This window comes from Eptatretus burgeri, chromosome 17 (assembly GCF_056783735.1).
Source record: "Eptatretus burgeri isolate ZD-2024b chromosome 17, Ebu_testis_v1, whole genome shotgun sequence".
NCBI lineage: Eukaryota > Metazoa > Chordata > Myxini > Myxiniformes > Myxinidae > Eptatretus > Eptatretus burgeri.
Window position 1 is genome coordinate 38,547,253 of NC_140977.1, and position 25,492 is coordinate 38,572,744.

The following is a 25,492-nucleotide window of genomic DNA, read 5'->3' on the forward strand; positions in this document are numbered from 1 at the left end:
TGAGACTCCAGTAAGTCATCCACGTCCTCTTCGTCAACATCTTCAAAAACAGCCTCCTGCGCCAGGTCTACAATTTGACTTGTAATCAACAGAACATCAGCAAACCCCGTGAAATTGTGGACACACTCAGGCCACACTTTCTTCCACACAGCGTTCATTGTGGAGGCACTCACCTCCGCCCATGAATCCTTAATGTTTTCCAAAGCCATTTTTATGTTGTATGTTCGCCAAAACTCCTTGATTGATAGCTTGTCCTTATCAGTTTTTTTGATAAGCTGCAGCATGGTATGCTTAACATAATAGGCTTTAAAAGCAGCAATGACTCCCTGATCCATAGGCTGTAAAAGTGAGGTAGTATTTGGTGGTAAAAATACTACCTGCACGTTTTCACACCAGTCCTCCATTTGCTGAGGATGGGCAGGAGCATTGTCTACAAGCAGCAAAGATTTGTTGTCAATCTTGTTCTCCTTGGAGTACTTCTCAACATGATTGGAGAAGTAATTGATCACGTAATCGTGGGTCAATGCCCCAGTCATCCAAGCCTTTGTATTTGACCGCCATATTACGGGAAGTTGTGGCTTGAGGCAACCCTTTAGCGCTGGTGGGTTTTCAGAAACGTAAACAAGAAGTGGCTTGAGTTTTACATCCCCTTCTGCATTTCCACTGAGTAATCAGGTCAGCCTGTCCTTTGCTGCTTTAAACCCTGGAGCAGTCTTTTCTTCTCGTGCGATGTATCTACGGGAGGGCATTCTTTTCCAAAACAATCCGGTTTCGTCAATATTGTAGACTTGCTTCGGTGAGTAACCCCCCTCCTCAATCATCTTCTTCAACTTTGCTGGAAACTCTGATGCGGCAGCATGGTCCGCACTTGCTGCCTCACCGCTACACTTCAGGTTGTGGAGGTTGGCGCGATGACAAAACCTCATGAACCAGCCTCGGCTAGCTGTGAAGGTCTCTGCGCCTTCACCCTTTCCTTCAGCTTCCTGTTTCTTCTTTAAATCGTTCCACAAACGACGCGCTTTTTCTTGTATCACAGCAAGAGATAAAGGCATGCGACGTTTAGTTTGATCTTCTATCCACACACATAATAAACGCTCCATGTTGTGCATGGCACCATCTCTCATTCTCGTTAGTGTCGTTGCACTCGAACTGGTCGCAATCTGTGATATTTTCTTTATCTTTGCCGAACTTTGGACGATCGAATGTACAGTCGATGCAGCGATTGCTGCGCGCGGCCGATTTCCGTTGTCCCTTCACCTCGTTCATGTCTTTTAATTATATCCAATTTCACCTTCAATGTGACAGCCTTTCGTTGTATCTTGAAACGAGGTGTGCTTGGCAAAAGACTTGCGGGTCGCTTGGGATTCATACTGGAAGGTATGCAGGCGAGCGTGAAGAGAATACGTACAGTACAGCATACAGTACATGCACAGTAAAGTGAAAGTGTGTTTATGCGCATCCTGTGTGATTGTTGTTTTTTGCAAACGGTTTGAAACTTTTTTTTGCTATTTTCCTTGCAATGACATTACGATAGGCATAAAATGTTTGCGATAATTGAAAAATTAGTCATTAAAACTAAATTACGAATAAACAAAACTACGATATGCGAACTTCCGGTTAGCGAGGACTTACTGTATATATATATATATATATATATATATATATATATATATATATATATATATATATATATATATATATATATACATATATATATATATATATATATACATATATATATATATATATATATGTATATATGTATGTATATATATATGTATGTATATATATATGTATATATATATATATATATATATATATATATATATATATATATGTATATATATATATATATATATATATATATATATATATATATATGTATATATATATATATATATATATATATATATATATATATATATATATATATATATATATATGTATGTATATATATATATATATATATATATATATATATATATATATATATATATATATATATATATATATGTATATATATATATATATGTATATATATATATATATATATATATATATATATATATATATATATATATATATATATATATATATATATATATATATATATATGTATGTATATATATATGTATGTATATATATATATATATATATATATGTATGTATATATATATATATATATATATATATATATATATATATATGTATGTATATATATATATATATATGTATGTATATATATATATATATATATGTATGTATATATATATATATATATATATATATATGTATATGTATGTATATATATATATATATATATATATATATATATATATATATATATATATATATATATATATATATATATGTATATGTATATATATATATATATATATATATATATATATATATATATATATATATATATATGTATATATATATATATATATATATATATATATGTATATATATATATATATATATATATATGTATATATATATATATATATATATGTATATATATATATATATATGTATATATATATATATATGTATATATATGTATATATGTATATATATATATATGTATATATATGTATATATATATATATTGTTGTGGTTGACGAAATTCGCAAACCACCATTCAGGTCCCTTAGGTGAGATATCTCTGTAAGTATATGTGTAGTAAGGCCCAAACCCGTTGTTTAGAGGGAATAAATGTCATTCATTCGGGCTGCGACCCTTCTAGATAGCCGTTTTTCTTTTACTATCTTTATTTTGGACCAGCCGCCATTACTACTATTACTACCACCACCAACCATGTCTCAACAGCCATCACACAACAACCACCAACCGCAACGCCGCTTCACAACCACAGCCACGACCCTTGCCGTCACATCTCGCTCTCGCAACAATCGCATCACCGCCATTCCCGCACCGCTTGTGGACACCGATCCTGGACTCGTGCAGGGCGCGCGCCGAGCGGCGGGTGCAAAAACACCAGCCTTTCCGAAGAAATCGGATCAAAAACGATTCACGCCCACTTCTGTTCCGTCCTATCAGTGAGCATGGGGCGATTTGGCCCCGCCTCCAGGTGCGTCGGAGTATAATCGCTACATGCAGATTCGCGGATCAAAAAGCATTCACGCCCACTTTTCCTCTGTCCAATGGGGAGCCAGCCAGAGGTAAAGGGTCGAAGGTGAAGGAGCGAAGCCACGGGGGCTATGAAGGGCCGCGTTCGCTCGCCAAAAAGAGTTGAGTTGGGAAGAAGAAGGAGTTGAGTTGGGAGTTGGTGGAGTCCAGTTGAGTTGGGACGAGTCGAGTCGAGTCAAGTTGAGTTGGAAAGAGTCAGTCAAGGAGAGTTGAGAAGAGAAGAGTTGGAGAAAGCAGTTGGATGGAGCTGTGGAGAGTGGGAGAGTTGCAGAGGTGGCGGCGGCGAAGGCAGTCGGGAGGGCACTCGTGTCAGAGTCGGGGAGCTGCGGAGAGGGGAGGCCGATAACGCGACCGAGGTCGCGGTGGAGACGCTCGTCGCGGGACCCGAGCCAGCGAGATATCCTCATCCCCCCGAGCATCAACAACCCCTCCTGTTTCCCCCCGCGCTGAGATAGTGTGAGAATGGGGCCCCGTTCCCACCCCATTTCCAGGCAGTGCCAGCGAGGCCCGCGGAGTCAGGGCGCCACCGCCATTTTGCGGCTCATCACCAGACGGGTAGGCTCGACGCGGTCTCGGCCCCAGGCCCGTCTGCCCCCCTCATCGTTGAGGGTGGTCCCTTTTTCTTTTGCTTTGAGTATATGTGTTGTCGGCGCCGTCTGTGAAGTAAAACTGTATAAGTGTTGCCGTGTGCCCGGTAGTCGGTTGTAGATCTGCATTGTGTTTCTCTTTTACATTTGCTTTTTGTGCATTATTGTGGTGTTTCTTCTTTTACATTTGCTTTTGGTGTATAATTGTATATGTGTGCTTTCCGTTTGCCGCGGAATAAATGTGCTTTATGTTGAACTGTTTCTCCCGTTTCGCTTCGTCTTTTCTCTAATTGAATCTCCATCTTACTTCACGTAAAGGGTTGGTCGTGGGCTAAATACGCCCGAGAATTAATCGGAACCGTCGAGGCCGACGATAACACCGCTCGGTTATCCCGATAGTACGGAACGGGTCGCTTGAAGTGGCCCGTGTCCGCAGTCGACCTGCGGCGAGGTGCGATCGCCCGGTCTACCCTCCGTGTGGGTACTTAGGTAGGTCGAATTTGGCGAGCAACCCTATCCCACGCGGGGGGCCGATTGGCACGATCGTGGTGAGGCCGAAAGGCCCACCCGTGACTAGTTCCCGGCGTTAGTCCGAGAGGGTCACGACGGGATTGTCCGTCCGGTGGGCGATGTGCCGCGATTCGAGTTACGTGGCCGCTCGCACGCCGGCGGGCGCGAATCCGCAACACTGGTGTCAGGAGTGGGATATAAACTCATCGCCCTCCTCGCGGAACTGGTATCGGAGAACGGGAAAACGGGCTCTCCTGTCTCCAGCTAAATTCACGGGAATCGGTCCAGGGGTGAGAGGAGCGACCCCCGATTCCCTCCAAATTACGAGCGAGCTAAATTAACCCTTTACGAGAAATAAGATGGCGTCTCAAGGCGAGCGGGAGCCGGGGGTATTAGAAATGTATATGTGTAGTAATGTAGGATCCATGGTCCAGGATGAAATCCCCATGCAGGAAATGTTGGTTGTGCAGGAACACGAACTCGCCCAACTGAACCCAGAGCCGAAATAGGTGCGGCGGCGGCCGCGGTGTATGACACCTCCCCTCCCCCTCTCCGCCAAAACCCCCCGATCCTTGCCGAATCGGCTCAGCTGAGTGCACCCGACATGGCCCAGCTATACGCCATGCTGGCAGGAATCAGTGGGGAAATGCACGAAATGACAGCGAGGATGGATACAAACACACATGAAATTATAAACGAAATAAAAGGCATGAACGAAAAGATGGATGCGAATACACAGCAAATGAAGGAAGAAACGAAAAAGCTGCGGGGTGAGACGCAGAACATGGGCCGAAGCCTGCAGGCGGGCATGAAGGCAGTAACCGGGGAGCTCAAAATGGCGACGCCACGTGTGGGAGCGAACGAGCTGGGAGGGAGTGCAACGGCTGTCGGGCCCGCGGTGGAGGCGGGTGAAAAAATAATTCGGGGGACGTGTTGGGCGAGGGTCGTGACGGAAAAAGTGATGGTAACCGAGAGGGACAAACTAATTGGGGTGACGGAGACGTGCACGAGGGAGATAACAAGGGAAGAGACGGAAATAATAGTTGAGACAAGGGAGGTAAAGGGTGAAGAGGTGACTGAGTTGGCAGAGACACGGGAGATGGGAACGATAGAGGGAAGACTACACGATGAAGACGGGGATAGAGACGCACACACACACACGGAGGTAGTGGAGGACAATGGGGGTGAGCTGGTGGACTGGGTGGAGACCCAGTGCGAGCAGCTGGATGGCCTCCTCCACGAACGAGGGGAGGGAGTATGCCCCCTTGAGGCGAGTCACGACCAGGTGGGTTCAGTCGTGCTTTGCGAGGTCGAGGGGAGGAGTGCTGTGGACAGGTGCACGGAGAGCTTGGGGGGTATAGAGGCCCCGGAGACCCTTGTGGGGACACAAATCCCCAGTGTGGTTGTCCCGGTGTGTGTGGTGCAAGGTGTGAGTGCATCCCCGTGTGTGACAAAGACCCCGTGTGTGGAAGCGACCCCGTGTGTGAGTGGTGTGGTGGTAAGTGTGCAGAAGATCGTGCTTCCCAGCATGCCGTGTGTGGATGAAGCACCGTGTGTGAGTGTCGCCGTGTGTGTGAGTGAAACGGCCAATATGAGTGAGGCACCGCGGATGAGTGCCCCCGCGTGTGTGAGTAGTATGGTTTGTGTGAGGGAATGGCATGCGTGAGTGAGCGGCCGAGTGTGAGAGAGACAGCGTGTGCAAGGTCGCTGTGTGTAAGGGAGATGTCGGTCGGCATGTGTGAACATGCAGCCGCGTCTCCCGGTGTGAGTTTAATGGTGAGGTGTGTTAGCGTCGTAACACGCGGGAGTGCGTGTGTTGAATGGCGACGGCGACAGAGGAAAGAAAGCCGAGTAGCGGCTGTAGTTGTTTCGGGGACCGTGCCGGGTTCACCCAGCAGCGAGGTCCGTGCTGTGCAACGCACGAGGCCCCCACGTGCTCGCTTGCGAGAGTGAAGTCCCGGTCCGGAAACGCACGCGGTGGATTTGCCGATCCCGCGGACGGACAAAGTTTAGGCAGGATTACGGATTTGGACCGGACGGGTTCTCCACGCGGCGGGTGTGTTAAGCTCCAACGGGCAGAGCACATGTGTTCGCGTGGGGAATCCCTCGAGACGTGGGGCTTGTGATTTTTTTTTTTTTATATGCGCACGGTGACGTCATGGCTGCACGTGGGGTTGGAATCCGGCAGGAGGGGTATCCCTGCCGGATGGTACCGTCCAAGGAGGGACGAGGTACACGTGCAGCTGCATGACGTCACGGGCAGGCGCAAAGTGCGCGAGCTGTGAGTTGCCGCGCTGGTGCTGCGTATGTGGAAAAAAAAAAGAACAGCAAGCCTCACATCCGGGAGCACAGGATTCCTGGGCAAGGGGTGGAAGACCCCCTTGACCAGGGCACAGGATGGAAACTAGTTAGGGGGAAGGGTTAGCTTAGTTAGACCGACTTCATGGGGCAGGGTAAGTCCTCATGGAGTCCGTGGAATGGATTAGTTAGAGGGATTGTAGCGAGATTTAGGTTGGGAAATTGATTAATGGGATTATTTGGAGACAGTGACAGACTTGTGGATGTGTAGCGGGGACGTAGCTTAGCTACGTAGTGTTAAAAGGAACGTGCTGTAGTTTAAGGGACGACGTGGGAGCACGAGTTAGTTAGGGGATGTAGTTAGGAGGATGGCAGAGTTCAGCGGTGTGTGTGTTGGTGAGTTGTGAAGTGAGTACTTGTTGAGTGAGTGAGGCCAGCGGGTCTGTGTGAGTGGAGCGAATGGGGAATGCATGGTGCGATGAGTGATTGGGGGGAGGAGTGACTCCCGCCCAAGGGACCCCCAGGGTCAGTGTAGAGTGAGTCAGGGGGTTAGTCAAATTTACAAAATGGAGGTCGTTTTGTTGTTGGTGGGGAAGTAGGCTCGAAACCCGTTTGGAGGGGTGCAGGAGCCCTGTTGACGGGCTGGGAGCGTGGCTGCGAAAAGTGAGTATCGCTGAGTGGGTTCCCCGGGCACCAGGCTAGTCGGCCGTGGTAGGCCAAGGGCCCATGGGGGGCCGGGATAGCGTAGTGGGCACGGGTGCGCCTGCTTGGTGCGGGGGCCCGGGGCGCCATTAGCCGCGTGGGCAGTGTTGTGGGCATGGGTGACCCTCGGAAAGGGGCCTGGGAAGCCAGCCTGCCACGTGTGCGTTTCAGGGGAGGTGCCATGGGGGGCACTCCCCGGTGTTTAGGGAGCTGGTAGGCTCGGAGGCAGTGTAGTGCCCGGGGGTGCCATCGTCGGAGAATCGGCAGAGGGTCGTGCCTGCCAAAGGGAGCCACGCGTCCCAGCCATGAGACCGTGTGAGGGCACGGAGAGAAAATTGGGGGGCGAGGCCCGAAATTGTGAGGACACCAACACAGGCGACGGGAATCTGGGTTGTTAGAACCAATAGTTTAAGCGAGAGGCGCTTGTTGAAAGCCCCGGGGTAGTTTAACAGGTTAAATGGTTAGGGTAGATAGGAAGTGTACCCCTCCGCACCATCCATCCCCTCGCTCTCGTTGTGGGCCACTGGACCCACTTTGGTTATAGATCGCTGAACTCTGGGGAGGCCATTCTGAGGCTTGGATTGGGCCTCGGCACAGGACGCCAGCTCTCCCTTGTTCCCCTCCGGGAAGGGAACGTAGGGGTTGGGAGTAGGCTAGGTGACAGGATAGGTTAGCCGAACAAGGACAGTACAGGGGGTTAGGGGGGGGACTAAATTGGGGTTTGACAAATTAAGGGAGTGGGTATAGACAATGACAGGCAAAGGCGATAGGTGGGAGGGAGACAGGTAGGTAGGTCTGAGCCCGCCTTCCGAGTGGCCAGCACCACCGCACTCACTCCACCAACCTCCACTGAACGGCAAAGGCTGGCCAGCTTCATCTGCTGGCTGCGTTGCTGCAAGGCAGAGGCCGGCCCACTTTATCGGCAGCTGTTGTTTTGCTGCAAGGCCTGTGCCGGCTGGATCGTCTGCAGCTGCTGTGCTGCAAGGCCTGTGCCGGTCGGATTGTCTGCAGCTGCTGTGCTGCAAGGCCTGTGCCGGTCAGATTGTCTGCAGCTGCTGTGCTTCAAGGCCTGTGCCGGCCAGTTCGTCTGCCGGCTGTGTTTGCCTGCAGCGGCCTTCTTCTGCGGGCTGTGTTTGCCTGCTGCCTTTGCCATGCCATGCCCACTGCCCCTGTTCACCAGCCCCGTTCAATTTTTGCGTTCCCCCCCCCCCCTTGTTCATTGCCATGTGCGCCAGGATCAAGGCAACAGTTTGCAAGCTGCGAGAACTGCCCTGTTGGCAGCTACAACACGGGCCTGCAGTGGCGGCCCGTGCACCGTGTTTGCGTCCATCCATTCATCCATCCATTCGTTGTGTTCATTGCGTGTGCCACTTGAGCTGGCACGGAGACTGGGTTTGTGCAGCCCATGCACCGTTGTGGTTCACTGCGTTCAGTTAAAAAGGGAAGGCCTTGGACTGCGAGTGAGCAGCCGGCCACGTTCCCTGTCACCTGCATTGTTTGAGTCAGAGACTGCATGCGAGCAGCCTGGCTCCCTGCAAACTGCTTTCTTTTTGCAGAGACCATTGATCCTGGGCCATGGTTTAGTGTAAAATTTGTAAGTTAAGGTTAAGATGTACTGTAAATATGAGTGCGCCCCCGGCATGTCTGTCTTAGTGCCGGCAATTTTATTTAAGTCGTCCGTGTGAGTGAGTTTGTTTAGGTAGTTACTCAGCCCTCAGGTTATTTATTTTGGGGACACGAATACCATGAATGTCGCACTCAGGGATCCGTAGGTAAAATGTACTAGGGGAAAACTACACATGATGGCACACGAAAATTTGACGACTCGGGACGAGTCTGTAAAAAGGGGAGGGGGTAGTGTTGTGGTTGACGAAATTCGCAAACCACCATTCAGGTGCCTTAGGTGAGATATCTCTGTAAGTATATGTGTAGTTAAGCCCAAACCTGTTGTTTAGAGGGAATAAATGTCATTCATTCGGGCTGCGACCCTTCTAGATAGCCGTTTTTCTTTTACTATCTTTATTTTGGACCAGCCGCCATTACTACTATTACTACCACCACCAACCACGTCTCAACAGCCATCACACAACAACCACCAACCGCAACGCCACTTCACAACCACAGCCACGACCCTTGCCGTCACATCTCGCTCTCGCAACAATCGCATCACCGCCATTCCCGCGCCGCTTGTGGACACCGATCCTGGACTCGTGCAGGGCGCGCGCCGAGCGGCGGGTGCAAAAACACCAGCCTTTCCGAAGAAATCGGATCAAAAACGATTCACGCCCACTTCTGTTCCGTCCTATCAGTGAGCAGGGGCGATTTGGCCCCGCCTCCAGGTGCGTCGGAGTATAATCGCTATATGCAGATTCGCGGATCAAAAAGCATTCACGCCCACTTTTCCTCTGTCCAATGGGGAGCCAGCCAGAGGTAAAGGGTCGAAGGTGAAGGAGCGAAGCCACGGGGGCTATAAAGGGCCGCGTTCGCTCGCCAAAAAGAGTTGAGTTGGGAAGAAGAAGGAGTTGAGTTGGGAGTTGGTGGAGTCCAGTTGAGTTGGGACGAGTCGAGTCGAGTCAAGTTGAGTTGGAAAGAGTCAGTCAAGGAGAGTTGAGAAGAGAAGAGTCGGAGAAAGCAGTTGGACGGAGCTGTGGAGAGTGGGAGAGTTTGAGAGGTGGCGGCGGCGAAGGCAGTCGGGAGGGCGCTCGTGTCAGAGTCGGGGAGCTGCGGAGAGGGGAGGCCGATAACGCGACCGAGGTCGCGGTGGAGACGCTCGTCGCGGGACCCGAGCCAGTGAGATATCCTCATCCCCCCGAGCATCATCAACCCCCTCCTGTTTCCCGCCGCGCTGAGATAGTGTGAGAAGGGGGCCCCGTTCCCACCCCATTTCCAGGCAGTGCCAGCGAGGCCCGCGGAGTCGGGGCGCCACCGCCATTTTGCGGCTCATCACCAGATGGGTAGGCTCGACGCGGTCTCGGCCCCAGGCCCGTCTGCCACCCTCATCGTTGAGGGTGGTCCCTTTTTCTTTTGCTTTGAGTATATGTGTTGTCGGCGCCGTCTGTGAAGTAAAACTGTATAAGTGTTGCCGTGTGCCCGGTAGTCGGTTGTAGATCTGCATTGTGTTTCTCTTTTACATTTGCTTTTTGTGCATTATTGTGGTGTTTCTTCTTTTACATTTGCTTTTGGTGTATAATTGTATATGTGTGCTTTCCGTTTGCCGCGGAATAAATGTGCTTTATGTTGAACTGTTTCTCCCGTTTCGCTTCGTCTTTTCTCTAATTGAATCTCCATCTTACTTCACGTAAAGGGTTGGTCGTGGGCTAAATACGCCCGATAATTAATCGGAACCGTCGAGGCCGACGATAACACCGCTCGGTTATCCCGATAGTACGGAACGGGTCGCTTGAAGTGGCCCGTGTCCGCAGTCGACCTGCGGCGAGGTGCGATCGCCCGGTCGACCCTCCGTGTGGGTATTAGGTAGGTCGAATTTGGCGAGCAACCCTATCCCACGCGGGGGGCCGATTGGCACGATCGTGGTGAGGCCGAAAGGCCCACCCGTGACTAGTTCCCGGCGTTAGTCCGAGAGGGTCACGACGGGATTGTCCGTCCGGTGGGCGACGTGCCGCGATTCGAGTTACGTGGCCGCTCGCACGCCGGCGGGCGCGAATCCGCAACAATATGTATATATATATATATATATATATATATATATATATATATATATATATATATATATATATATATATATGTATATATATGCATATATATATATTGTTGTGAATTCGCGCCCGCCGGCGTGCGGACGGCCACGTAACTCGAATCGATCATGCCAATCGGCCCCCTGCGTGGGATAGGGTTGTTCGCCAAATTCGACCTACCTAAGTACCCACACGGAGGGTAGACCGGGCGATCGCACCTCGCCGCAGGTCGACTTCGGACACGGGCCACTTTAAGCGACCCGTTCCGTACTATCGGGATAACCGAGCGGAGTTATCGTCAACCTCGACGGTTCCGAATAATTCTCGGGCGTATTTAGCCCACTACCAACCCTTTACGTGAAGTAAGATGGAGATTCAATTAAAGAAAAGACGAAGCGAAACGGGAAAAACAGTTCAACATGAGGCACATTTATTCCGCGGCAATCGGAAAGCACACATATACAATTACAACAATTATGCACCAAAAGCAAATGTAAAAGAAACACAACAATTATGCACCAAAAGCAATTGCAACAAAAGAAACACAATGCAGATCTACTACCGACTACGCGAGCACACGGCAACACTTACACAATTTTACTTTACAGACGGCGCCAACAACACATATACTCAAAAGCAAAAGAAAAAGGGACCACCCTCAACTACAAGGGGGCAGACGTGGTCTGTGGGCGCGAGACCGGGCAGAGCCTACCCGTCTTGTGATGAGCTGCAAAATGGCGGCGGCGCCCCGACTCCGCGCTCCTCCGCGGGCCTCGCTGGCACTGCCTGGAATGGGGTGGGAACGGGGCCCCCTTTTCGCACTATCTCAGCGCGGGGGGGGGAAACAGGGGGGGGTTGTTGATGCTCTGGGGAAAGAGGATAGCTGGCTTGCTTGGGTCCCGCGACGAGCGACTCCACTGCGCCCTCGACCGCGTTCCCGGCTTCTCCTCTCTGCAGCTCCCCGACAGACTCCGAACCCCGACAGACCGACTCTCCTCCAGACCCGTCTTGACTGCTGCTGCCACACTTCGCCGCCGCCACAACTCGCCCGTGCCCGAAACAGAAACTCTCCACTCGCCCCGTGCTCGGCGCTTTATAGTGCGACAGGAGAACCCATATGCAGATTTCCGGATCAGGATGGGCTCGGGAGCGGAGCCACGCTCGCCCATTGGACGGAGGAAAAGTGGGCGTGAATCATTCCTGATCCTCGAATTTGCATATAGCGATTCTACTCCGACGCGCCTGGAGGCGGGGCCAAATCGCCCCGCGCTTAATGATTGGACGGATCGGAAGTGGGCGTGAATCATTCCTGATCCGACTTCCCCTCGGAAAGGCCGCTTTTTGCAACCGCTGCTCGGCGCGTGCCTTGTACGAGTCCAGGATCGGTGCCCACAAGCGGTGCGGGAATGGCGGCAGAAGGAGAGGCGAAGATGGTGGAGGGTTTATTGTGGCGGTGATGGCCATGGCGACGCTTGGAATGGCGGTGATGCGATGGTTGCGAGAGCGAGTTGCGAAGGTAAAGGTCGTGGCTGTTGGCGTTGTTGTTGTTGTGAAGTGGCGTTGCGGTCGGTGGTTGTTGTGTGATGGAGGTTGAGACGTGGTTGGTTCAAAATAAAGATAGAACAGAAAAACGGCTATCTTAAAGGGTCGCAGCCCGAATGAATCACATTTATTCCCTCCAAACAACGGGTTTGGGGCTAACTACACATGTACTTACAGAGATATCTCACCTACAGGACCTGAATGGTGGATTGCAAATTTCCTCAACCACAACAATATATATATATATATATATATATATATATATATATATATATATATATATATATATATATATATATATATATATTGTTGCGAATTCATGCCCGCCGGCGTGCGAACGGCCACGTAACTCGGATCGCGGCACGTCACCCACCAGATGGACAATTCAGTCATGACCCTCCGGGAACTATCGCCCGGAGCCAGTCACGGGTGGGCCCTTCGACCTTACCACAATCGTGCCAATCGGCCACCCGCGTAGGATAGGGTTGTTCACCAAACTCGACCTACCTAAGTACCCACGCGGATGGTAAACCAGGCGATCGTACTTCGCCGCAGGTCGACTCCGGACACGAGCCGCTTGGGCGGCCCGTTCCGTACTATCGGGATAACCTGCGGTGTTATCGTCGACCTCAACGGGTCAGATTATTTACTGGGCGTTTTGCACCCACTACGAACCCTTTACGTGAAGCAGGATGGAGATTCAATTTGGAAAAGACAAAGCGAAACGGGAAAAGAGTTCACACAATGCACATTTATTTCCCGGCACACGGAAAGCACGTATATACAGCCATACAGTCAAAATGCACATAAAGCAACCAAAACAATAAAAGCAACAATGACGCAGAGTTAATCCCGACTACGCGCACACACGGCAACACTTATACAGCTTTACTTCACAGACGGCGCCAACACACATTTACACAATAGCAAAGGAAAGAAGCCACCCTCAGACAAGGAGGCAGACAGACCTGTATGCCAAATATGCGCGGGACCTAGAGGAGCGGCCAGGTCCGCGAGACCGGGGGGGTCCTACCCGCGTCCTCGTGACGCGTTGGCGGGCGAGCCGCAAATGTGGCCGTGCGGCTGTGCCCCGACTCCGTGCTCCTTGGCGGGTTTCGTTGGCACCACATGTGGGGGGGGGTGGGAACGGGGCCCCCTTTTGCACTATCTCAGCGTGGGGGAAAGGGAGATTGTTGATGCCCTGGGGGAGGGGAGTGGCTGGCTGGCTTGGGTCCCGTGACGAGACGAGCGATCCCCCACACCGTAACCTCGTCGCCGACCGCCGTCCTTCTCGCCTCGGACCCGAGCTCCCTTGCCTGCAGTTCCACCACGCACTCGCCTCAACTTCACCAACGCAACGCAACGCGTCCCCAACAGCCACTTCTCGACAACCCTCTTCAGGCAACTCCAGAACTCAACTCTTACTGCAACTCTTCTCAGTTCCGCACTCTCCTCACCCGACCGACTTGACTCTGCCTCTCTTTTCGCCTTGCGCTTGCCTTTTTATAGGCGGGCAGGAGAAGCCAATATGCAAATTTTAGGATCAGAACGCGATTGGAGGCGGGGCCACGCCACCCCCCCGGTCAGCCATTGGTTGGGCAAAAATGGGCGTGAACCTCTCTTGATCCTAAAATTTGCATATACGGACTTCACATACACACGCTTGAAGGTGGGGCCAAGCCGCCCCGCGCTCGCTAATTGGACGGAGAAGTGGGCGTGTATCATTTTTCATCCGAATTTTCCCTCGGAAAGGCCGCTATTCGCGCTCGCGGCTCGGCGCGTTCGGCACCAATCGCCGAACAGGCCCGAGACAGCCCGACGTTCAGTGTTCACAGGTGGTGCGGTTGTTGGTTGTGAAGGAGAGAGGCGAAGGTGGTGGAGGGTTTTCGGTGTTGGTTTGATGGTTATGGTGTCGTTTGGGAATGGCGGTGATGCGATGATGTGGGAGCGTAGATGGTGGCGGTGGCGTGGTTGTTGTGTGATGGCGGTTGAGACATGGTTGGTTCAAAATAAAGATAGAACAGAAAAAATGGCTTACTCAAATCGTCGCAGCCCGGATGAATCACATAAATTCCCTCTATACGACGGGTTTGGGCTAACTACACATGTACTGAGAGATATCTCACCTACGGGCCCTTTATGGTGTAATGCGAATTTCCACAGCCGTAACAATATATATATATATATATATATATATATATATATATATATATATATATATATATATATATATATATATATATATATATATATATATATATATACTCTACCAGTCAAAAGTTTGAACACATCTACTCATTCAAGGCTTTTTCTTTATTTTACAATTCTCTATATTGTTGAATAATAGTGAAGACATAAAAATATGAAATAACACATTTCAAATTATGTGGTAACCAAAAAAGTGTTAAACAAATCAAAATATATTTTAGATTTTAGATTCTTCAAAGTAGCCACCCTTTGTCTTGAGGGCAGCTTTGTACACTCTTGGCATTCTTTCAACCAGCTTCATGAGGTAGTCACCTGGAATATTTTTCCAACAGTCTTGAAGGAGTTTCCACATATGCTGAGCACTTGTTAGCTGCATTTCCTTCACTCCGCGGTCCAACTCATCCCAAACCATCTCAATTGGGCTTAGGTCGGGTGATTGTGGAGGCCAGGTTGTCTGATTCAGCACTCCATCACTCTCCTTATTGGTCAAATAGCCCTTACACAGACAGCCTGTAGGTGTGTTTTGGGTTATTGGCCTGTTGAAAAACAAATGATGGTCCCACTAAGTGCAAACCAGATGGGATGGCGTATCGCTGCAGAATGCTGTGGTAACCATGCTGGTTAAGTGTGCCTTGAACTCTAAATAAATCGCCGACAGTGTTACCAGCAAAGCGCCTCCACACCATCACACCTCCTACTCCATGCTTCACGGTGGGAACCACACATGCAGAGATCATCTGTTCACCTTCTCTGCGTCTCACAAAGACATGGTGGTTGGAACCAAAAATCTCAAATTTGGACTCGTCAGACCAAAGGACAGATTTCCACCGGTCCAATGTCCATTGTTCGTGTTTCTTGGCTCAATCAAGTCTCTTTTTCTTAATGGTCTCCTTCAGTAGCGGTTTTCTTTGCAGCAATCCGATCATGAAGGCCTGATTCATGCAGTCTCCTCTGAACAGTTGATGTTGAGATGTGTCTGCTACTTGAACTCTGTGAAGCATATACTTGGGCTGCAATCTGAGGTGCAGTTAATTAGCAGATTCTGAGGCTGGTAACTCTAATAAACTTATCCTCTGCAGTGGAGGTAACTCTGGGTCTTCCTTTCTTGTGGCAGTCCCCATGAGAGCCAGTTTCATCAGAGCGCTTGATGGTTTTTGTGACTCCACTTGAAGAAACTGTCAAAGTTCTTGAAATTTCCCGGATTGACTGACCTTCATGTCTTAAAGTAATGATGGACTGTCATTTCTCTTTGCTTAGTTAAGTTGTTCTTGCCATAATATGGACGACTACAGTACAGACAATATAATGGACTTTTACCAAATAGGGCTATTTACTATATATTGGTTCACGAGTCAGTAAGTGACCACTATATTCGTTATGTGTGTGTATCTGTCTGTCTGTCCCGAGTATAGCTCCGTGGGTTTTGATCCGATCGTAATAAAATTTTGGTGGGAGGTTTATATCGTGATTTAGTTGTGTTTTCCTGAGAATGGGCATGCTGCGCCCATTATGGGCGGAGCCACGCCCAAAAAACATGTGTTTTTAGGGGGTAGCCGATTTCAAGTTACATCTTCTCCTAGGGGGTTTGTCGAATCTGGCAGGGGTTTTGGTATTTGGTTAGCCCAATGGCACCTGCATAGCTCTATTTTTCATTTTCGTCCCAAGGTCAAGGTCACAAGGTCAAAAACTTAGAAAATTGTGAATTTTGACATAAAAATCATACGACCGCCCAAACTTTGAGAGCTGGGATGACAATATTTTTTATGCATAATCTTGAGGTCATTCCCCACCGAAAGTCTTGAAACCATTTTGCTCTATCTCGAACACCTTGCCTGTGGCACCCCCTTCAAGTTTGTTTTTATGCTGATTTCATCAAAGTATGGATAATCCGAGGAGTGCGAAATGCCATATAGCCTATATGACGTTATATTGTTCCTGGAATGTTCCAGAGGAAGTTTTGCACCAAAGGTCATAATCCTTGACCTTTGACCTTTAAAGTTCACAAAGGTCAAATTTTCAAAGTTGTGGAAATCTAACCGGGTTTTCGACCTTCTTCGACGAACTAGCTCCAATAAGCTATAGCACGTATCCCATTTCCATATTTTAATGTCCACAACATTGTTTTGTGACCTTTAAAGGTTATGCAAAGGTCAAATTTTTAAAGTTGTTGAACGAAACCGGGTTTTCGACATTTTGCAGCTAATAACCTGTCAATCGTACCACATCATGTTGATCATTTTTATAACTTGGTCAAGCATTATCACATTGTCTCATCCTTGACTTCTGAAACAATCTACATCGTCAAATACCGCTCGTGAACCATCGTCGTCTTCAGACTTGTCAACCTTACCTTGTCACAACACAACTGATTGCCTCAAACGCATTAAGAAGGAAAGAAATTCCACAAATTAACTTTGAACAAGGCACACCTGTTAATGTAAAAGCATTCCAGGTGACTACCGCATGAAGCTGGTTGAGAGAATGCCAAGAGTGTGCAAAGCTGCCATCAAGACAAAGGGTGGCTACTTTGAAGAATCTAAAATCTAAAATATATTTTGATTTGTTTAACACTTTTTTGGTCACTACATAATTCCGAATGTGTTATTTCATGGTTTTTATGTCTTCACTATTATTGTACAATGTCGAAAAGAGTAAAAAATATGGAAAAACCCTTGAATGAGTCGGTTAATCCAAACTGTTGACTGGTACTGTGTGTACATATGTACGTACATATATATATATATATATATATATATATATATATATATATATATATATATAATATATATATATAATATGTATGTATATATATATATTTTAAAAAGAAGAAGAAGGCGCTTCAAACCAAAAGTAAAAAACGAGATCGACTCTGCTAATTTGAGCAAAAATGCAAGAGCAGACGAAATCGCAGGCAATGTTCCGCCAGCTTCGCAGCCGGCGAAACGTTGCTTGAGACCGCGTCTGCTGTTAGGAGACTGCTTCGGCAGCACAAACGCTCTGCACAGAGTATGGTCCCAATCTCCTCCTCTCCTTCCCCATTGTTTCGGGTCACTCACCTGCGTTTTTTTCATTTTTTTTTCAATTATTTATATTTTCATTTGTGGATGTCCGATTCTGTGATTTTTTCCCGGTGTACTGGCTTTGATGTCCATTGGCATGCAAAATTTTAGCTTTCCACGTCACCCAGAAGGCACTGATCTTTAATATCAGTCAGTGAGTCAGACAGTCAGTGGCGAGAAAGAGCTTTATATTTTAGATTATATCTTTTAATAGTATCTGTACTAATAAATGTCAGTGTGTGTGTCTTCTCCATAACTCCAAAAGCATAAAACCTAGCAGCCTGAAATTTTGCATGCATACTAAGAAAACACCAAGTAAGTGCATGACTAGAAATTTGGTGTTTGGGTTAAATAAAACACCCCTTTTGAAGATGATTAACAGGCTTATTTAATTATAGCCTTTACTAGGCACATCCTCGGTCACCACTCTCTGTGGGGTCTTAAAGCGTATCCTTGGTAGCCTCGCTGGGGTCTGAAGCCACCATGTTTTTGGCCTGCTGAACCTTACCTTGACTTGGAACAGGCCACAATGATTTCTTAACAATAAAGTTTTTTTTTCAATTTCCTCACTCATTATCAAATGCCTGTTCATCATACCTACGAATCGCTGGGTGCATTACAATGCTTATAAACACTTGGAGACATCAGCATTTTTTGCTTCCTTAAGAAGCTTTCTGGGCCATTTTAGGTAATAATCCTTATCTCGCACATACAATATACATTATGGTGCCCCAAACATCACCATTTATGGGGGTTTCTGCACATGTGCACTGGGAATTCTGAGATATATTACATCATTTTGAATGGTGCGTATTGAGCAAGCAGCTCACAGAATTTATCCCCTCTTATAGTGCAAGACCCTATATGCTTGCCAGTGGCAGTTTTGAACTGGTAATATCATGTAACAACTCAGCGTATTCACCCATCTTTACTATCATGCTGACTAATAACCATGTGAGCGGTAATTTTTGAACTGCAAGCTTTCTTCAACAGGTTTCAAATTTTGCTTTGAGTCATCACATGGCTTGATGTCTTCACTCATGTTGAAGGGAAGGCTATTATGCCGATGAAGACAAACATGCTGGTGTTGCCTGCCTTCTTCCCAGCTACAACTTTGAGATCATGCTCCACAAACTCCAAACTCTTGTCGGGTTGGTAACGTGACATCATTTTCTTTATTAGGCAGGACACATTGAAAAGCATTTGAATCAATCATCAAAAAAAAAAAACATTTGAGAATCACACGGTTCCCTTTCCCTTTACAGTGCCGGGTCTTGTTATCGAGGATGCCTTTGGAGACTGGTCCCTCCTTCGAAATTTTATAAACCTAACCACAATGACAGTGCAAAAGTACAATTTTCTGATAACAACAAAGGCAACACAAGGTCATGCTTGTTGCGAGGGGTCGGTGTGTGCCCTGCATTATCTTCGCGTGTGATAGAATCCACAATAAGTGTAGTAGAGGGGCCTCTCGCAACTCTTCGATTTCTCGACGAAAACCTCGTCGTAGTTGCAGTAGAACTTGATGGGTTGTCCGTGGAAACAGTAATAGTAAACACGGATGTTTTTGGGATTGGCATATAAACCGTTGTCTCTCCCGCGACAGGTGAAATGCCCTTCAACGCACAGGTAAGCACAATAAACATTTTCTGTGATGTAAAAACCCCAAAAGAGGAGAATATACAAATTTACGGTGATTGTGAATGGACCTTGGATTAAGAGACTAATAACCAGGTGAGCGATAAAGGAATTTAAAATTGTATGATAAAAACTCACGTTTATCCATAATGTTTTCCTGTAATGACAAATGGCGTCAGTTAAGCATCAACGAAAATGTAAACGAAAACAATTGTATAATAAAGAGTCCATAGAACACTATACCCTAGGCATTGTTAAATTATATACTTCAATTTTCATGAAAAGATCATTTTAAAAATCTGGAAGTTTAGCTATATTAAAGCAATCTTATACACCACCATGTAGAGCATGTGTTCTGCAAAACTGAGGGTTCTTGGCAGTACTAAGAAGGTGATTTGTGTTCAATGTTCAAGTATGTAATTCAATGTAAATAAAATAAAGAATGTAAAAATCATATTAATAAATTAATTCCGGAAGTTTACCGCTATTGACACAGTGTCTATTACATCACCTCATCTAACACATTACATTAGTTATTTGTGCCTGTTGTTTGTGTCCTTTACGACGTCCTTAAAAACAGTAAGTTCTCTGTTTGGAATTATTTTCAAATTTGTTTGACTACCAGACAGACAGAGCGGAAATATTATAATAATATAATATATTATCTCACTCCTCTCTGTCCATGTGTGATCGGGCCAAATTCAAAGCCAAAGTACTGGAAAACACCAGATTTGTCTTCCGATTCATGTTCTGATTTGTGTTCAAAATATAACATTCAATTTAAACAAGCTGTTCCTCCATCATAAAATGATCAGACGGAAGGACATGAACCAATTGCTTAACCCCATTTTCCACTTCGCTTGGGTGGGGTAATAAGCTTGTGCAGCACTCGCCAAGTGGCTTAAGCACTCAAGCAAGCACTCCAATTAATTGGTTGGTAAGGAACGGCTGGCTTGGAAAGTGATAGCAAGCTTATTGATGTAATGAAACACACCCCAGGTATTGGTAAACATATGGTCACACACTATCATCTGTCAGAATATGGCAACTGAAGACTTTCACAATCCTGTTACAGATCATTTAGACGTACACACCATGTTCTTTTAAAATGTTGATGAGTTCAGAATTATCAAATCTTTACCATTGAATGTCGACTTCAAAGAAGTAACACCACAAGTACTCCTGGACAACATTTGGCATTGTGGTATAAATGTTGTTATCAGAAATGTAACAATCGAATGTTGGAACTGAGAACATGCTTGAGCAAAAAGACACACACAAGGAGACACAAGGAAATTAGACACAGGTGAACAGCATTCAGCCCATCATGCCTGTGCTTCATAAGCACCACACTAATTTATCAACACAAGATCAAAATAAGAAAATGAACAATGATTTTGTTTTTTTCAAATGGTGTTTTCTGTGGGTTTTTTTTGTAGTTTTTGTATTTTTTTTCCCAGGGGAGAAGGCATGGGCTTCGGTAAAAAAAAACATACGACCCCCCTTGATGAGACCCTCACCAACAGCACTCGTACACATGCACACAATCACCCATCAATACTCAAGCTACCTAAAAGTCCTGCCAACATCACTATACCCCTCTCTCTCCATAACTTCCAGGTACCTATCTAATTCTAATTTAAACTTATCTACTGTTTCTGCTGTCACTACCTTTCCAGGGAGGCCATTCCATGCATTAACTACTCTCTGAGTAAAAGACCCCTGCCTTGCTACCGTCTTAACTCTCCTCTTCTTTACTCTCACGACGCACGATGACCCCTGGTCCTATCACTGTTTACGCTGCTGAATAATTACTCTGCACTTATTTTATGTTGTTGTTTGTCTTTTGGCTGCTCCCGTTAGGGGTCGCCACAGCAGATCATGATCCGCATACTGATTTGGCATAGGTTTTACGCTGGATGCCCTTCCTGACGCAACCCTGGTCGCCTCTTACGACACAGGGATAAGGATTGGGTTTCACCATGATTCCAGGGTGCCCTACACTCTCTCATAGCGCGGCCCAGCGCAGAGCTCCCGTCCTCAAGCAATCATCCAACCCAAGCCTCAGAGTAGCCGGATTACAGGCGCACGTCACTACGCCCGGTTATTCTGCACTTATTTTATCTATACCTTTAATTATCTTAAACATCTCCATCATATCTCCTCGTAACCACCTCCTTTCTAGTGTATATGGCCCTGTCTCCTTCAGCTGCTCCTCATAACTGAGTCTAGCTTGGCCTGGAGTCAATCTAGTAGCCCTGCGCTGAACCCTCTCTTTGTCATATATGTCCTTCCTGAGTTGTGGTGAGCAAAATTGCACACAATATTCTAGAAGTGGCCCTCACTAAATTTCTATATAATGTTAACACCACCTCTTTTGATTTATAAATTACCCCCCTCCGAATATAACCTAAAACCCTGTCTGTTTTACCTATAGCTGCCTGGCACTTACCTCCCATATCTATTACCACCCCCAAATCCTTCTCCTGTGTGACACGCTCCAAAATTACCCATCATGTAATCTCTATTTTCATTGTTCTTTCCATCATGTAATTACCCATCATGTAATCTCTATTTTCATTGTTCTTTCCCATCCCCAACACCTTACACATGCTCAGGTTTAATTACATCTGCTAATCTTTTGCCCAATCTATGCAAATATCAATACTTTCCTGAATCTGATCACCACCCCCTCTGCTATCCACCTCACCTCCAAACTTTGTATCATCTGCAAATTTGAAAAGCCTACCCTCACCCCACAATCCAAATCATTGATGTAAATAATGAATAGTAATGGTCCGAGTACTGATCCCTGAGGTACCCACTACTTACATCCTTCCAGAAAGACATCCTCCCACTCACAGCCACTCTTTGCTTCCTATCACGAAGCCAGTTTGCAATCCAATTACCCACCTGGCCAGCCACTCCACAAGCCCTCACTTTGGCTAACAACCTCCGATGTGGTACCTTATCAACTGCCTTTTTAAAGTCTAGATATACAATGACCACTGCCTTTCCCTCATCCACCCAATCAGACACTGCTTCAAAGAACTCTAAAAGATTTGTTCGATAGGAACTACCTTTGGTAAACCCAAACTGACTACCTTTAATTGGTTTGTAAAACTTCCCTTGGTACATTTCCGTGTATTCCCTTGGTACGTTTCTCCCTGACCTTAGACAAAAGGAATCAGCAGAATGGATGATCAGTGTTGTCCAAAGTGTCGGATGTCTGCAGTGAGCACGAACCTGTGTATTTTCTTTGAGAAGGATAGTGCTGAAAGACTTCATGAAATGACTGTTTTCAACGCAGATAAGTCTGAATAAAATGGCCACTGATATTTTAGAGCGACTGACCAAAATTTTTGGTGGTGATCTTATGGATATAGAAGACAAATACCACTTGACAAAGTACCACAACCAATATCAAAGCTAGAAAGAAAACAAGCACCTCTAGGTCATGGTCATGCAAATACGATCGAGACAGATAAGTAAATGTTCAAGGCTCATGGTTTTGCCGATGTGACATATTTGGAAACTGCCATTGAGGAGGGAAACGATATTTTCAAGCTGGATGATGATCATTGAGATTATGAAGAATGCCTCGAAGCGGTTTGGATATCGCTATCCAAAAAAACTCGTCTGATAAATGAGTTGTTTAAATATTTGTAACAGTGCGGCAGCCAAGAGCGATGAAATAACAAAAACGTTGTGCTTCTGTTTCCAGAAGGCATGCGAAAGATTGAAATTATGATTAAAAAAAAAAACTTTTTGGAGGGGGGGGCATTGGTTTAGGATTACCAATCCCAAGCCCTACAGATGGCCAACATTGCTAATGTGTGAAGGTGAGGTAATTCCATTTTCAGGGTGCTTCCCAGCAAACTTTCAGAACAAATTGGTGGAATGTATTCTCATGATGCATCGATGATACTAACTGGACCTGACTTAAGAAATGACATTATGGACTCCCATGCTTGCTTGACCATCGTGCAATCAATACTGCTCAACTCTAAGAAGGTATCAGAAAAGGAGAAGAATGTCCGACATGCTTGATAGCGAGAGCCTCCTCTTCCAGTCGACAGCAGTTTGAACATCCACTCATGGAAAATAAATAAACTACTGATTGAACAGCCCAACACTCTGAGAATTTCAATATCCTACGATGGCGTCATCCAGCTGGGAAACAAGTTTGACTTTTTCGATGTGCAAGCGCTTTCAGGTTGATGGTGCTGTTTAGCCTACAAACTTGTGAAAATAACTCTTTGTTGGTGCTATGGACAAGTTTGACCATAATCCGGCCTCTACATCTGCACAGTCATCTTTCCATGGTATGGGTATAACTCTAATTCATTCACCAACAATACTGTAGATAATCCTGGAACCATAAGGGAGCCCCTTTTGTTTATTACAGACATTCAATCTACAAAATCACACCTTCTAGATTCATACTCCACTGTACCTACTGTAGCTCTAACACCAACAATAACCTCTGTGTTTTAAAATAAAATTTCAGGAATTATCTGGCAGCACCACTGAAGGTAATATAACGAGAAAGAAGAGTTCTGGCTTCAAGAATCCTTGGAATTGGTAGAGCGGTTAGAGAGGGGCCAGGTGTTAACAAGGGCTGCAATCCATGCCAGTCTCCAACCCAATATGACAGACCGACCTGCCCTGGCAACACTCCTTCCACTATTCTATGAGAAAGCAGATTCACCTGTAATGATCGAACATGCCATGAGTGAAATCAAATTCAGACAGATTCCGGTTATGGCATGTGATTGCCCAATCGTTGTGAAGGCCAAATATATTCAGTAGACACTTAAGAAGAAGATAAATTTGTCGTTGTGCTGTGGGGCTTATACCAGGAAATGGCCATATGGAATGTACTCGGAGATTACATGGAAGTATCTGGCTGGATTGAAAGTTCGAGGCTGGGGAGGAAGGAGGGGGTGACTCTCTCAGGGTAAACAATTTTGCTATCAGTGGATTCAACAAGTGGAAACTATTTTTACGACACCTCTGCGTCCAATCCTAGTATCAAATACAAACTAAATTCCGTTATTTTTTTTTTCCAAAAGTATCATCTCATGTCGTCAATCAGTCAATTTCTCCATTTTCTACGATGATTACTTTATTTCAAATTCATTACAGTTTTTTGAAAGACTGACTGGCGTCGTCAGTTGGGAAAATTTAACGTCATCCCTGAACTTTGAGATGAAAAATTGGAAGGGAATGTTTATAAAAGGCAAACTTTGGGGGGCACCTTCATTTTGAATTTATGCATGATGCTCTGCTTATTGCATCGTGAAAATACAATGAAGGTCTGCCTTTAGTTATTACTTGGAAAGTGGCAGCCGTTGATCTTTTGTCATTTCAGACCCATGGAGAAAAGTACGATAGTGGAGCAGACTCTCTCCACCACCAACAACACCACCTTCCTCCGTCTCTCAGTCAGAAAGGGTTAAAAAAATCAAACATCCTATCAGGAATTAAGTTGTAGCCATTGGTTTTCATACTCTTAGAACTTCAATAAATAATCGTGGATAAAAATCACACTTTTGTTTGACAGGTCACAATCTTTGTGGTTTAAAAATTATTTTTTTTGCTCTAAGCCACCTCACTACCAGTCGAATGTCAGACTTGACCAGCTGTTTTGTGAAAAACCTTCCTCTGCCAACACCACAAGAAGATCTTTTATTTAGTGTGCAGCACGAGGCTGCTGGTTTGCATCATTGCTGGGAGGGTGGGTGGCTGTGCCACTGATAGAGTGCTCCCTGTAGATTAGAGCAGGAATGTAGATTAGATAATTTGTAATTCGTTTAGCGTGCCGGTGATAGCTCGACTACTTTTCACCAAAGACACCGTGGGATCTTTAACGTCCATCAAATAATGCTGACAGATGGGACGTCGAGTTTAACGTCCATCTGTGCACATTGCAGAATCAAATTGCCCGCGGAACACCGGGATGACATTTTATAGCTGGGTCGAGATTCAAACCCAGGTTAGACTGCTTAGAAGTGGGTGTGTGCACCTCTTAGGCCATCCCGCCCGCTCATGCAGTTGTTATAGAGGGGACAAGAGGTGGGCCTGCCCAAAATAA

At 46.2% G+C, this 25,492-nt stretch overlaps 1 long non-coding RNA gene across 2 annotated transcripts; it reads left to right on the plus strand.

The window, feature by feature from the left end:
- The first annotated feature begins 1,257 nt into the window (after positions 1-1,257).
- Positions 1,258-25,492, plus strand: LOC147009807 (uncharacterized). Of its 2 annotated transcripts, XR_015053097.1 has the most exons (4): positions 1,258-1,377; positions 18,751-18,908; positions 19,023-19,386; positions 24,770-25,492. It is a non-coding gene; the product is annotated as an uncharacterized LOC147009807 (long non-coding RNA). The 2 variants fall into 2 exon arrangements; XR_015053096.1 differs by lacking the exon at positions 24,770-25,492 and having other exon boundaries at positions 19,023-19,882.